Source organism: Scyliorhinus canicula, chromosome 17, assembly GCF_902713615.1.
Source record: "Scyliorhinus canicula chromosome 17, sScyCan1.1, whole genome shotgun sequence".
Lineage (NCBI taxonomy): Eukaryota > Metazoa > Chordata > Chondrichthyes > Carcharhiniformes > Scyliorhinidae > Scyliorhinus > Scyliorhinus canicula.
The window spans coordinates 83,872,841-83,884,743 of NC_052162.1; the positions used below are offsets into that span (position 1 = coordinate 83,872,841).

General features: G+C 45.7%; 1 long non-coding RNA gene across 1 annotated transcript in view; it reads left to right on the top strand.

Annotated features, from left to right (window-relative positions):
• Positions 1-6,711, top strand: part of LOC119952065 — a 55,423-nt gene extending 48,712 nt beyond the window's left edge. Inside the window, exon 3 of the long non-coding RNA XR_005457754.1 lies at positions 6,319-6,711. This is a non-coding gene — a long non-coding RNA (uncharacterized LOC119952065). The remainder of the gene's footprint in view (positions 1-6,318) is intronic.
• The last annotated feature ends 5,192 nt before the right edge of the window (positions 6,712-11,903 follow it).

Sequence of the window (11,903 nt, forward strand, 5' to 3'; positions counted from 1 at the left end):
CCAGAACAAACAAGCACACCAGCTTTCAAGGCAGATGACACACTAAATCGATACCACAAGCACAGAAAAAAGTCCACGTCAGCCAATATCAGTGGTTTGACCATTCGAACACCTTGTGATAACTTGTTAGTTACTTAAACACAAGGACACTGATGTCATTCACAAAGAAATTACAATATTAACATCACCACGTCAACAACAGAAGAAGAAAAAAGCTCAACCGAATAAATGCATAAAGTTTGGACACATACATGTTTTTATTAAGATTGGACTCATAAATATTAATTGGTTTTGTATAATAATCAATATCATCACAGCTTGTACAGATATACAATCTTCTTTAACATTGTACAGAAAATATGTAACAGAAAAAAGGGGGGATGGAGTGATCGGTATATATGCAAGGGGTCAATGTAAATGCACTACAACTAAGCAATCACTAGAGGGAGCACAGGAGATGTATAAATATAGACGGACAGGAAGTCAGAGACACTCTTCACAGGAATGGCAGCTGGTGAGCAGGACACAGACAGGCAGATCAGATGTAACATCCTATAAGTGCTGGAGCGAACAAACTCACACAATAAAGCATCTACTTCAACTGTAAGACTACAAACTTTATTCAGACACATGGAATAATAGAGGGGAGCTGGCTGCACCAATAGGCCTTAGAGAGACCATGGAGAACATCAGCTCCATGCAGGTGGTTAAAGAAGCCTGCATCCCTAAACACACAAAGACAACAATAAAAACACTGAAGAGAGGAGCAGAGCACAGTAATATGACACCCTGGGTGAAAACTAGTGCCAGGGAAGAACTAAATTACCAATGGGAGAGGGGGGACGGAGAGACATTCCAATTAGTTGTCTCATTTATGTTAAACATCCGATAATTGTCACTGATATGCAAAGGGGCTTCAGGTGGCCCTTGTGTCAGGTGATGTGATGTTAGAGTTTTGTACAAAGTCTATTGAAGGAAATTAAAGTTGTTTTGTGGAAAAGCAGCAGAACCTTTGACTCTTTATACTACAGCAGCTAAACATCTAACAAATGGTAGCAGAGGATGGTTGCTGTGCAAGTGTGAAGGGTTGAAAGATCAAGGGCGAAATTCTCCCCCCCCCACGACGGGTGGGAGAATAGCGGGAGGGCCTTCCCGACTTTTTTGACGCCCTCCCGCTATTCTCCCCCCCCCCCCGCCGAAATCCCGACACGAATCGCTGCCGCCGTTTTTTTACGGCCGGCAGCGATTCACAGCTGTTAGAAGGGCCGAAGTCCCAGCCCTTTACGACCTTTTTACGAATGGCAAACACACCTGGTCCTGCCATTCGTAAAAACGTCGTGACCACCTGGAAAAAAATAACCATGGCACCGATTGGCACGGCAGTACCACGGCCGTGCCAAGGGTGCCATGGGCCCGCGATCGGTGCCCACCGATCGCGGGCAGCGGGCCCGATGCCCGCGCACTATTTGTCCTTCCGCCGCCCCGCAGTATCAATACGCGGGGCGGCTGAGGGGCAACCCGGACCGCGCATGCGCGGGTTTCGCGCAAAACCGCGATGACGTCACCCGCGCATGCGCGGGTGGAGTCTTCCCACCTGCGCATGCGCGGCTGACGTCATATGACGCGTCAGCCGGCGCTAAGTCCGACAAGCGGGCTTAACGATTTTCGTTAAGCCCGACTTGTCGGGGCCTCCGACGTCGGGCTGCTAGCCCCGACGGGGGACCAGAATCGGTCCCCCGTCGGGAAGGGGCGCGATGCCGTAAAACCCGCCCGGGTTTTACGGCAGTTTGACGATTTCTCCCGTTTTGGGAGAATTTCGCCCACAACTTTTCCAGACCAAACCAAGGAGTGAGTGATAAAAAAAATATATGGCTGAACCGAGGATAAAGATGGCTAGATATGACTACCCCCCTTATTTTCTGGAAGGGGATTGTACGATCAATGGAGAAGTGCAGTAGTTATGTGGACTAAGGTAACTGCCTTGGGAAAGAGAAAACAAGGTATGGCATTGGCTCTTTCTTTACCTTATGACAGTAAAATCCGAAGCAAAGTGTTTTCTGAGCTGGAATTGGAAGAGTTAGACTCAGAAGAAGGTCTGGAGACTCTATTATGTTTCATGGATAAGATTTATAAAAAGGATGACTTGTTAAGTGCGTATGAAGCATGGTCGGATTTTGATAGGTTCCGGAAAATAGAGGAATTCTCCATGGAAGACTAGATAATAGAATTTGGCAGACTATATAAAAGGCTGCAGAAACACAACCTGGAATTTCCACAGTCTGTGTTGCCCTTTAAATTACTTGACTGTGCTGGAGTGAGCAACATGGATAGGCTCCTGAATTTGACAGGAGTTCAGTTTGCGGATAAGGATACCTTATTCGATCAGATGACAGAAGCTTTAAAAAAAGATTCTGGGGAAACATTCGATTCCGATGGCTCTGATGACTCAAATAGGTCAGCATGCAATAAAGCAGAATATAGAAGACACACCAGTAACAGGATGGCAAAATCGCACGGCTACAAAGGGACTATAGAGGGAGATTGGGATCCGGAAAGTATGAAGACAGAAACCCAGTTAGACCCTACATTAGGAAGATGAACCCCAGAAATGCCCGGGGAATGATAAATTGATGTTTTCGATGTGACTCTCAACACCATTATGCTTTCAATTGTCCAACAAGTTATAATAGAGTGTTTGAAGCGACACACGACACGGAAGAGTCAGAAGAGGAAAAAGATAGTGACCAGAAAGAAGGCATTGTCCTATCAACAAGCAGTTTTACACCGGTAATGAGGGTGTTGGTTGCAGAATCATTCAATTATGCTGTATTGGTCAGTGGCTGCACGTCTACTGTGTGTGGAATTGACTGGTTAAAATGATACCTGGACTCCTTGAATGCTGAAAATCGTAACAAGGTTAAGGAATTTGAAAGATCCACAAGTATCAGGTTTGGGGATGATAATACGCTGAAGTCGCTGAAAAGAGTGGTGATCCCTTGCAATATTGTCGGAGTGAATCATTTAATTAGCACGGATGTTGTATCAAGTGAGATACCTTTGCTTCTGGGCAGATCGTCGATGAAGAAAGCACACATGAAACTGGATATGGAACAGGATAAGGCAACAGTTTTTGGAAAGACGGTGGACTTACAATTTACACAGTCGGGAGACTATTGTATTCCGTTACTGACAAATAATATTTCAAATACAGTTGTTAAGGATGTGTTAATGGGAGTTGAAAATGGGACTTCAGCTGATAAAAAGCTTGTTGTAATAAAACTGCATAGGCAATTTGTGCATCCGTCTCCTCGGAGGCTGAAAAATATATTAAAGGATGCAGGGGTAAGGGATGAAGATAAACTGATATAACAGGTTAGTGATCGCTGTGAAGTTTGTAGGAAGTACTAAAGGACACCAGCACGACCGATAGTAACCTTACCTTTGGCCAAGGGTTTTAACGACATTGTGGTAATGGACCTTAAGATCTGGTATAAAGCCAATAATGTATTTATTTTGCATTTTGTAGATTTAGCAACCAGATTTAGTCAATCAATGATTGTACGAAGTAAAGAAAAGAGCGCAATTCTGGATCAAATCGTGGAAAAATAGATAGGGACAGGAATGGGCCCACCATCAAAATTCCTTAGGGACAATGGGAAGAATTTGCTAATGATGAGTTTAGGGATATGTCTGAAAATATGAATATCACAGTTCTGAATACGGCTGCGGAAAGCCCATTTAGTATTGGTGTGTGTGAAAGAAACCACGCGGTAATAGATGACATGCTCTGGAAAATTTTGGCGGATAGACCAAACTGCAAGTTAAATTCAGCTTTAGCATGGGCAGTACATGCAAAGAATTAATTGCGGATGGTTGGGGGCTATAGTCCCTATCAATTAGTGTTTGGTAGAAACCCTAAAATTCCATCCATCTTAGATGACCAGCCTCCAGCTTGGGAAGGGACTACAATTAGCTCTGCTTTTGCTGAGCATTTAAATGCATTACATAGCAGGAGAAAAGCCTTTTTGGAAGCAGAAGTCTCTGAAAGAATTCGCAGAGCTTTAAGACATAATGTACGGCCATCAGATGCCGTTTTTCAGCAAGGAAACATGGTATACTACAAGAGAGACAATTCTAATGAATGGAAAGGACCAGGGGAGATCATAGATGGCAAAACAATTATTTTGCAACATGGGAATCATACTGTTAGGGTACATTCATCAAGGATAATAGGTACAGATTACAAATTTTCAAATTTAGACAGAGCAGACAGACATGACGAAGAACCAGAGTCATCTCGTACGCACGTGTTACAGAACTATGAGGACCAGTTAACTGATATAGACAGGGTTTCTGTAGAGGAACACTTCTGATGAATTAGAACAGGCCATTTTTCCGAAAGGGTGAATGCCAAAAGTTGGTACAAAAGTGACATTCTTGCCTGAAGAGTCTAGTCAATGGAAGGATTCAACTGTTATTAGTAGAGCAGAGAAAGCCCCTGGAAAGTATAAACATTGGTTGAATGTACAGCATTTAGGGGAGGGAGTCAAGACAATGGATTGGGAAAACAAAGCTCAAAAATGGAGGGCACAGAAATGCAGTGCCAGTTCGGATAGTGAACAGTTCCGCAGGAAAAGGTTGTGTATATGGATTAAATGATGCGTCTAGAGTCTGGTACTTGTCGGTAAGGTCAGTTTTGTTAAAGTTAGGCTGTTGCCAGTTGAAAGCAGATCTGGCAATGTTTTACTGGCACTATAATGGAAATCTTTCTGGCATCTTTGTGATGCATGTCGATGATTTTTTGTGGGGTGGGACTAGTGATTTTGAAGCTATTGTAATCTCTGGTTTGAGGAAATAATTCAGGGTTGGAAGTCAGGCTTCCGGTGCATTTAAATATATTGGACTAGAAATCGGACAGACTAAGTTAGGGGCAACTTTATGTCAGCAATCTTATTTGGAAAGCATCAGCCCGATAGCAATTAATCGTGGCTGGATTTCCCAAAAAGACGCAATGGTTTCAAAGATGGAAAAAGAGCAACTGCGAAGTTTAATTGGGCAACTGAATTGGTTAGGTAGACAGACTAGACCGGACGTGAGTTTTGATGTCTTAGAGTTGAGTACAAAAATGAATGATCCCAAAGTGGAAGACATAATAAGAGCAAATAAAGTGTTGGTCAAACTAAAAATGCAGGAGTCTGTTTTGAGGTTCCCGGTTTTAGGTGACCTTAGGCACTTGAAACTCATAGGGTGGGATTCTCCGACCGCCCGCCGGGTCAGAGAATTGCCGGGGGTCGGCATGAATCCTGCCCCCGCCATCCTCCGAATTCTCCGGCTCCCCAAAAGTCGGCAAGCCATGAATCACGCCGCCCGCCTCGGAGAATAGCGGGGACCGGCGCGACTCAATGGGCCCCGGGGCTTCCCGAATTCTCCGTCCTATGATGGGCCGAAGTCCCGCTGGCGGGACCAGACTAGGTCCCGTACCAGCGGGACCTGGTGGCGTGGGCGGGCTCAGGGGTCCTGGGGGGGGGGGGGGGGGGGGGGCTTCAGGGCGATCTGGTCCCGGGGCGTGCCCCCATGGTGGCCTGGCCCACGATCAGGGCCCACCGATCCACGGGCGCGCTTGTGCCGTGGGGGTACTCTTTTCCTACGCGTCGGCCGTGTCAGCCTCCATGCAGCGCCGGCCCTAGGGTTGCTGGCGCCCCGGGCAAGCTGAACTTCGGCGCCCTTGGGGGGGGCGGGGCCGAGAGGGGGAGGGGCTGGGGGGGGGCCAAGAGGGGGGCGGGGCCGAGAGGGGGGCGGGGCCGAGGGGAGCGGACCCGAGGGCGGGCGGGGTGGGGGGGCGGACCCGAGGGCGGGGGGGGGCGGACCCGAGGGGGGGCGGACCCGAGGGAGGGCGGGGCGGGGGGGGCGGATCCAAGGGGGGGGCGGACATCATCCCAAAATTAGAGCTAAGCCTAATTCAGAGTAAATCAGGAAGCACTTTTTCATTCAAAGGGGTAGTGGAAACCTTCCCCAAAAATTATGGATGTTGTGGAAATACCGTGATTAAACTCAATAGAGATTTGTTGGGTGGGAGTATCAGGGGACATGGAGCCAATAGTTTTGAGATACAGATCAGCCACGATTGGATGATATGGAACAATTGAGGGGGCGAATTACCTACTCCTGCTCCTATGTTCCAATGACTGTAACTAAGAGAGACATTTAAATCATCGTGTTGAGAGTAGTTTTCAGGTTGCCTTTTGTAAATTCCAGGTGCAGGTCAGAGGAACCAACATGAGTGGATGAAACATAATTTTCTGCTTTTATTCTTCTAAGGCTTTGGAATGATGGCTGAATGATCAAAACTTTCATATGATGTAAACTGAATGAACCTCTCTGGCAAAAAGAAATGAGGCTCGATTGTTCTGCATCTGAATTTCTCAAGTGTGTGTTTGAGCCTCAAAGCACACTCCCGAGCATCTGGCATTGTTTTACATAACAAGAAAGAATGACTTGGATGAATGTGGTCCCATATCACAACTCTCAGAAGTTATCCTGAAATGTTTCATGCAGAATGAATTACTTTTGAAGCGCACTGTGGACTGCCCCGAAGACAATGCAATCGCCATTTGGTTGAGATTTTCTGGTAATCACTGTCAATGATAGCATGAGAATCTGTGCAGTAATAATGTCCCAATATCAGTTGTTAATCATCTGCCGAAAGCGACAGCCAGCAAAGGAATTGGCGAAGAACACCTTGCCTATACCACCATCCGCTCCACCCCCCCCCCCCCCCCCCCCCACCAACAAAATTGTAACCGTACAAATCGTAAGTAATGACAGATTCCAGGCCTCTTACCTTTCATGATTTATGTAATCATTTGATCCCCTCTATTAGATTATTCCTTGTAATCATCACCAGGTATCCATTCTTCTGTTTCAGCTTAAAGTTAACCTCCATGTGGATTGATTTTTCCAGAGTCAGTAAATGTACTGAAAATATAATTGTGAGTAGAGAGTGTTGTCATGCCACTGGATGGTGCTAAGATGTTGCTGTTTAGTGCTGTTTTGAATGATCTCACCATTATTAACATGGCTGAACTTGCTCAGTATTTCCCATTAAAATAATCCTACTGCCGCAATCGGATTAATCAATTTCCAGACATTTCAACCAGTTGAGTTGATTGTCTTGTTTCTTGGGGAACTTTAAAGGCCCGTTATTACAAGCTAATTGTGATGACTCGTTCATTAGTACTGCTAGAAATGCACTCTCTGGAAACGAGTGCTTCAAAATAATATATTCTTGGAATTTGATTGACTGTTCGTAAATTGTATCCCATGTTTGGGAGGTTATGTGACTTGGTGTGATCATATAAAATTTGCAGTATTGGAACCATTGCCTGTTTTCTACCTTTTAATGTCTTTTGGAAATGAAAATTGGAAGATGTGTTCAAAAGGTGGCTGATCTGGGCTCACCCATTTCACACTATGGTGCAAGTCTCTATCGTTCCAAATAGATTATCCATCTCGGTCTCCTCCAGAGGTCTCCAGCATCACAAATACCAGTCTTCAGCTAATTCCATTCCCCCCATGCGATAACAAGAAGTAGCTGAAGGCACTGGATACTGCAAAGGCTATGGGCCCTGACAATATTCCACAATAGTATGAAAGATTTGTGATCCAGAACTTGGCGTGCCCCCTAGCCAAGCTGTTCCAGGATGGTTACAACCCTGGCACCTACCTGGCAATGTTGAAAATTGCCCAGATAGGTTCAGATACATTAAACCTGGCGAATTACCACTACATCAGTCTACTCTCGATCATTAGCAAAGAAATGAAAGGGGCCATCAACAATGCTATCAAGCAGTACTTGCTTTGCAATAACCTGCCCATAATGCTCAGTTTCTGCCCCACCAAGGTCATTTAGCTCCTGATGCAATGACAGCTTTGGTTCAAACATGGAAAAAAGAGTTGTACTCTGGAGGTGATGTGAGTTTCAGTGTCCTTGACATCAAGGTAACATTTGATCAAGTGTGAAATAAAGGCACCTAAACAAAACAAGAGTCAAAGGGCATCAGAGGAATACTCTCCACTGGTCGGAGTCATAATTGGCACAAAGGTAGATGGCTGTCATTGTTGGAGGTCAATCATCTCAGTTCCAGGACTTCACTCCAGGAGTTCCTCAGGGTAGTGTCCAAGGCCATCCCTCTTCAGATGCTTCATCAATGGTGTTTCTTCCAACGTAAGGTCAGAGTGGAGATGTTGACTGACGATTGTGCAATGTTCAACACCACTCTCAACTCGTCAGATACTGAATCAGACCATGTCCAAATGTGGCAAGACCTGGACAATATGTAGACTTGGGCTGACAAGGAGCAAGTAAGATTTTCACCATGAAAGTTCCAGGCAATGATCATCTTTAAATTGAAGGGAAATAGATATAGGACAGATGTCAGAGGTTCTTTACTCAGAGAGGTCAGGGAGTGGAATGCCCTGCCTGCAACAGTAGTGGACTCGCCAACATTAGGGGCATTTAAATCGTCATTGGATAAACATATGGATGATAATGGAATAGTGTAGATGGGCTTTAGATTGGTTTCACAGGTTGGCGCAACATCGAGGGCTGAAGGGCCTGTACTGCACTGTAGTGTTCTATTCTATTCTATCTCCAGCAAGAGCGAATCTAATCGTTGTCCCTTAACATTCAAAGGCACTACTAGTGCTGAATGAGCAACATCCTAGGGGTTACCATTGGCCAGAACCTGAACTGCACTAGCCATATTAATACTGTGGCTAGAAGAGCAGGTCAGATGGTAGGAATCGTGTCGTGACTAACTCACCCCCCAACTCCCCAAAGTCTGTCCAATATCTAGAAGGCACAAGTCAGGAGTGTGATGGAATGTTCCCCACTTGCCTGGATGAGTGCAGCTCCAACACCACTTAAGAAGCTTGACACCATCCAGGTCAAAGCTGTCCACTTGATTGGCACCCCTCCCACCAACATTCACATCTGCCACTGCCAATGCACAATGGCAATATGTATACCATCTACAAGATGCACTGCAGAAATTCACCACTCCCATCTAGAAGGACAAAGGCAACAGGTACATGGGAACACTGCCACCTGAAAGACTCCTCCAAGCTACTCACCAGCTTGGAAATATATCGCCGTTCCTTCACTGTGGCTGGGTAAAATCCTGGAACTCTCTTCCTAACAGCACTATACATGTGCCTACACCACACGGACTGCAGTGGCTCAAGAAGTGGCTCACTACCATCTTCTCAAGGGCAATAGGGATGGGAATAAATGCTGACCTGGCCAGTGAAGCTCACATCAAGTAAAGTGAATTTAAAAAACGAACCCCTTCAAAACTACTGTTATCAGTCTCCTGTTCAGCCTTCTCCCTGGGCTATGAAGCTCTTCTCTGGACCTTTAAAGCCTTCTTTCTTTGGATGATGTAGATCAGGCATTGTCAAAGTCGGGGACGTGACCCGCAGGTGGGTTGCGGGCGGGTATCGGGAGGGTCGTGGAGCAGAGTTTTGAGCATGCACACCAATGAGCGGGCATGCATGCGCAGTGCGGCTGTATTTTTCTTACTGTTGCAGCCTTGTTTTTTACAAGTTCGGGGGAGTTTTTATCTGATAAAATTTTACAGTAAAAAAATTCAGAAACTGAAAATGTTTTCATCCTGTAGAAATTGGAGGTTCACCACATTTCACCTAAATGTTAGAAGGTAAGAGAAAATGGTGGGTCGCGCAGGTCAGCTGGCATGAGCCGCGATGGTTGGCCGGCATGGGTCGCGAAGGTCGGCTGGCATGGGCCGTGAAGTTCGGCCGGCGTGGGTCACGAAGGTCGGCCGGCATTGGCCGCGAAGGTCGGCCGGTGTGGGCCAGCGTGGGCGCTATGGTTAGCCAGCGTGGATCGCGAAGGTCGGCCAGCGTGGGTCGTGAAGGTCGGTGGCGTGCATCGTGAAAGTCGGCCGGCGAGGGTTGTGAAGGTCGACTAGGTTGGGTCCCGAAGGTCGGCCGGGTTGGGTCCCGAAGCTTGGCTGTTGGTAATAATGGGTCCTCAGAAAAAAAATTTGAAAAGCACTGATGTAGATACTCTCCAGCTTCTCTCATTGCATGTGAAAAAGAGGGTCCACTGAACACTTGCCTCTGAACAGGATAACCCATATAAATACTGTGACTACATTAGCAGGGCATAGGTTGGGAATTCTGTGGAGAGTAAATCACCTCTTGACTCCATTCAGCCTACCCACCATCTACAAGTCATGAGTGTGATGGAATTCTCTCCACTTGCCTGGATAGATGCAGATCCAACAACACTCATGAAACTAGGCACCATCCAGGACTAGCAGTCTGCTTGATTGGCACCCCATCTACTAACATAAATATTTACTCCCCCCACCATTGACCACATTATATATCATCTATAAGATTCACTGTAGCAACTCACCAAGGCTCCTTCGCTAGCATCTTCCAAACCATGACTGCTACCACTTAGAAAGACAAGGGCAGCAGTTGCATGGGAACACCACCACTTGCATGTTTCTCTCCAAGGCACACACCTTCCTGACTTGAAATTATGTTGCCATTGTCGCAGGGTCAAAATCCTGGAATTCCCTCCCTAACAGTGAGACATGGGTCTCTGCACTATATGGACTGCAGCAGTTCAAGAAGGCAGCTCACTAACACCGTCTCAAGGGCAATTAGGGATGGGCAATAAATGTTGGCCTCGCCCGTGAGCCCTATATCTTAGCCTAGCCCAGCCACCTTCTAGCCTAGCTAGCGATGCCCACACCCTGTGAAAGAAGTAAAAAAATATCGTTATACAGTCCAGTGGACATATCTAATCATGTACACTGGGTATGGTTAACACAGAAAGACCACGGTTGACTTGATCATTCTGGGTATATTTTCCACTTGTTAATTCTTTACATTAAAATGTCATGATATCAAAGAAGGGGAGATTTTCATGGTACAACAGCCATTGACATGGTTTTGATAATCTCTTGTGATCAGGCAAGATATATTTAGATAGATATATTCTAATGAAGACAGGAGTTTTGTTAAAACAGGTAATAAATTAATTGATCAAGTTGATAATTCACCAATGGACATCAAATTTTACTGTAAGCTGAGCTGATCTTGGGTCCTAAAGTTGAACTAAAATATCTTCTCAGCTGATAGTGAAGTTTGATCTCAATTGGTGAATGTGACGTCACAGGTAATGATCACAGTTAATAGGACAAATGGTCATGGATTTCCTCAGGCATTTTGCTCTTTGCACCTTTGCCATTTTGCCAATAAACCTACTTCCATGCGTTAACAGGCATAAAGTGCAAGGATATTTAGGGCTGATGTTTAACGGTGTGAGGGAGGTTCCAGTACCACCAATGGAGAAAGCTAGAGTGAGGGTATATCTGTAAACTTCCTTTCTCAGATGTTACAGTAACATCTCACGAGCTCTGAAGAAAAAAAACACATTACCATTACAGTATTACCCACTGATTCAATGGACTTGTATAAAGATGTTCTAATGCAGGGGCAGCATGGTTGCGCAGTGGGTTAGCCCTGCTGCCGCACGGCGCCGAGGTCTCAGGTTCGATCCCGGCTGTGGGTCACTGTCCGTGTGGAGTTTGCACATTCTCCCCCTGTTTGCGTGGGGCCCTCACAACCCAAAAATGAGCAGGGTAGGTGGATTGGCCACGCTAAACTGTCCCTTAATTGGAAAAAATGAATTGGGTAGTCGAAATTTTAAAAAAAAGATCTTCTAATGCAACAACAAGATGCGTTTCTCGTCCCATCAGTAAACGACCTTCACCCAATGGAAGTGAATACAATGACTCTGAAACCACAAGGATAATAAAGAAAATTCCGCACATCTGTGCAGGGTCATAGAATGGAATCATACAATC